The sequence below is a fragment of the Choloepus didactylus genome, chromosome 9, assembly GCF_015220235.1.
Source record: "Choloepus didactylus isolate mChoDid1 chromosome 9, mChoDid1.pri, whole genome shotgun sequence".
NCBI lineage: Eukaryota > Metazoa > Chordata > Mammalia > Pilosa > Megalonychidae > Choloepus > Choloepus didactylus.
This window is the reverse complement of record NC_051315.1, coordinates 87,756,533-87,760,806: the sequence shown is the minus strand read 5'-3', so window position 1 is coordinate 87,760,806 and position 4,274 is coordinate 87,756,533. Positions and strand designations below refer to the sequence as shown.

General features: G+C 37.7%; 1 pseudogene; it reads left to right on the top strand.

Annotated features, from left to right (window-relative positions):
* Nucleotides 1-2,244: 2,244 nt before the first annotated feature.
* On the top strand, nucleotides 2,245-2,795 carry LOC119544654 (annotated as a pseudogene).
* Nucleotides 2,796-4,274: the final 1,479 nt, after the last annotated feature.

Sequence of the window (4,274 nt, the reverse complement as noted above, 5' to 3'; positions counted from 1 at the left end):
AATCATTTCTCCCCCTGCCCTCCACAAATAGAAAAATCCATATTTACATTGCTTTCTTCTTTTTTTGTTTTCCTCCTAACAATCAGTACAGAAGACCTACTAGGTAGTAAACTCAGTCAAACATATTGACAATAAAATCAAGCTTTTACATTAGCTCTAAAGTGCATATTGCCTCTTGAAACCTTGGACAGCTTGTATGGTTTAATTTTCTGTCCCCATATGCTTTCTTCCTGAAAAGCATCCTGGCTTCTTAAAATAACTATTCACGGAAAACATTATCATAGGTACAGTGCTACCAAGATACAATTTATTTTCTTATATAAACCAATCATCTTAATAAAAGCAACAGGAGTATTGTTTTAGACAATTGTGAAAAAATCTGTTTCTTATGTCCTTTATTCTACAATTGCAGTATTAAAGACTATTTCTTAAACTGAAATTCCTATCCTAGAAACATTAACCAATATGTGTGACTCTACAATTCACTAGCTGTATGATCTTGGGCAAGTTATCTTAACTACTCTGTGCTTTAGTCTCCACATTTGTAAAGTAGGAAAAAGTTAAATTAATTAAGAATCACTTTTCTATAAGTCCATCACATTTCTATATGACTTGCAAGGAAAGGCACTAACTATCCTTTGTTCTGGACTATTTTTTCAAAAATATTTGCATAGTGAACAGCTTTGGAAATATATATACAGTGTCTCCCTCTGGAGCAAAGAATAGGCACATTTACTACCCATTATGAAAGATTTGGGTTCCTCAAGCTTCCTGTAACACAACCCACAACATATGCAATTACCCATCTGGGCCAATTTGTGGTATGCTTGCGAGACTTGGGAAGGGGGTATGATACAAACAAACCAATGTTCATGTTGCTTTCTGTATCATGAATAATAACATCCTTTGTTTCTGACCCAGGAGTCTCATATCTCTATTGGCATTCATGAAACTCTTACAGGCTAAAATCTCAGAACTTTTATAGTTATTGACACATCTAAAGGACTTAAAGTCTGGAATATAGAAAGTGCTCAGTGCATATTAATATCTTTATTTTTCATCAACATTATCTATCTGGCTTCAAAAATACTGAGAATTAACCTAACCAATTATACTTCAAGGAATTTATCTGCCTAAAAGCTGCAACAGATATGTGTAAAAGGATGGATACTCATCAACCTAATGATCATTCTGTAAGTCAGCTATTGCCACAATAATACTGCCTAACAAAACCACTCCAAAACTCATATAAAAATAAGCATTTATTCTCACACTCACAGGTATATACGTTTTATGGAGCAGCTCTGCTCCATATGTTTCCTTCTGGGGCCCAGGCAAAAGAAAGCTGCAATTACCAGGGGTATGCTCTTCTTGGCAATGATATTAGCAGAAGAAGGCAAGCCTAAGTGCACGAATGTATTTCAAGCCTCTGCTCGTGTTATGTCTAATAACATCCCAACAACTACAGCAAGGAATGTGACCAAGCCCAAAGTCAAGGCACAGGAAATTACCCAAGACCACCATGGCAAGGGTTGGATGTACTATGAAGGAGTGAAGAATTGGAGCCAGTAATTCAATCTACCACAATCATCAACAGGAAAAATGGGTAAGTAATTATGGTACATTCATACAAAGCAGCCATCAAAAAGAATAAGGTAGATTTGGAAGTTTCAAATGGAAAATGTCCATAATACATCACTGAATAAAAAGAACAAGTTGCAAGATATGTATAACATGATCCTTTTTTGAATAAAAAGAAACCTTTGAATACATGTATTTATCTTTATTAGCACAGGAAAAAGCCTGGATAGATACACACATACTCAGCAGTATTTATCTCTCAGGATTGGAGTTGGGAGATGAAGGAATAACTTCCTTCTACATTCTACTTTATGTACTTACGTATACTTGGAAAACTTTTTTTTCAAATATATATCATGTTTGTAATTAACCTAATAGAGATATAACAAACAAATACTAAAACTAAATTAAAAAACAGAAATTTTTTAACTACCAAGGTATGTTCTAGTTGATGACACATCTCCAATACTCTTTCTTCAGAACACAGAGAAAAATAAATCTAATATCCAGAAATTTTAAGTCTGAGGTCCTTACCTTACAGGTCATTCTTCCCTGGTGGGAGCTGTTCATGGCGGTTCCGGGGTCTCCAGTATTTTTCCCGGTTGTACACCTGAATCTGTCCGAAACGGAGGCAGCGGAGCTTGAGATTATTGCTGGTGTGAAATGACTGAGTACAAACTGGTGGTGGTTGGAGCAGGTGGTGTTGGGAAAAGTGCACTGACAATCCAGCTAATCCAGAACCACTTTGTAGATGAGTATGATCCCACCATAGAGGTGGTTATAGATGGTGAAACCTGTCTGTTGGATATACTGGATACAGCTGGACAAGGGAGTACAGTGCCATGAGAGACCAATACATGAGGACAGGTGCGGGCTTCCTTTGTGTGTTTGACGTCAATTATAGCAAGTCATTTGCAGATATTAACCTCTACAGGGAGCAGATTAAGCGAGTTAAAAATTCAGATGATGTGCCTATGGTGCTGGTAGGAAACAAGTGTGATTTGCCAACAAGGACAGTTGACACAAAACAAACCCATGAACTGGCCAAGAGTTACAGGATTCCATTCATTGAAACTTCAGCCAAGACCAGACAGGGTGTCGAAGATGCCTTTTACACACTGGTAAGAGAAATACGCCAATACCGAATGAAAAAACTCAACAGCAGTGATGATGGGACTCAAGGTTGTATGGGGTTGCCATGTGTGGTGATGTAACAAGATACTTACATAGTTCTATCATCAGAAAAGAGCCACTTTCAAGCTGCACTGACACAGTGCACCTGGTCCTGACTTCCCTGGAGGAGAAGTATTCCTGTTGCTATCTTCAGTCTCACAAAGAAGCTCCTGCCACTTCCCCAACTCTCAGTAGATCAGCACAGTATTCTTTATTTGAGAAATTCTCAGAATAACTACCTCCTCACTTGGTTGTCTGACCAGAGAAATGCACCTCTTGTTACTCCCCAGTATTTTCTGCCCTGGGTGTCCTGCTTGCCCCCAACCCACCCCCTCCCTCCACCACCCCAGGTTTTTCATCTGAAAAGCAATCCATGCTTCGAAACAGAGAATCAAACTGTAGACATGAAATTCTGTTGAAAACAGTGTCTTGAGCTCTAAAGTAGCAACTGCTGGTGACTTTTCTTTTCTTTTTACTGTTGAACTTGGAACTGTGTTGGTTTTTGGAGAAATGTCATAAATTATTGTTTTGCATAGAATATAGTTAATGTTGCTGTTTGGTTTGTTTATAATGTTCTCAGCTGCATCTGCTCTGTATTCATAAATACAAAAGTGAATACTGACTTTTGAGTCTATCCTAGTCTTCTCAGCTTCATGTAATTAAATCCAACTTTGACAACAAAGTCCCTTTTTCCTAGAAGACTTTCTTTACAATAGACTTCCTTTATAGTACTTCAGTGGAGTTGATGTCTCAAAAAACATTATGAAAATGAATGGCTGAAATATATTTATGATCAGTCTGCCCTTTGAAAGAAAGATACATCTATATGGTAGCAGATGCCATTTCTTACATGTATTAAGTTGGTCTTCCAGAGGCCTAGTTTTGGGCTCTCCAAGGAGAAAGTGGAAACTGGAAACAATTATGAATAATCTCACTTAATTTTTACCTAATCTCCACATTTTTTTAAGGCTACTACCTATAAATTGTGCGTTATTTGTTTCTTCTAGTTTACTGATAAACCTATGTTCGATGAACTTCCACTTGTATTCAAATTTGGGTCACACCAGAGAGCTCTACATTTGCAGGTGTTCAGATATTGTAAAAAAGTTGGGTGCAGTTTTGTTTAATATCAGTGATCAATTCTTTTCCAGCCTCAAATGCAATATATTAACAGATAAGTTACATTTTCACTGCATATCATGGTATCTTGATGATGTATATAACTATTGCCCTCAATCTCCTCATCCCACCCTGTGCCCCTCACCCCACATCAACGGGTACTTGATTAGTTATTTCATTCGGGTACAGTATGGTGCTAATGAACCAGGGTCACAGTTGCAAAACTTGAACAAGCCGGTTAGCATCACAGAGAGAGAAATTCTTCCACATTAGCACATTGCACCAGTAATTCCAGGTAGTAGTTCTACCAGATGCATGCTGTAGGCCCTTGCAAGGAAAGAGGTCACTTAGCACAAATCCTTCACCATGACTTGGTATACTAAGGAAGGTCAGTTTAGAAT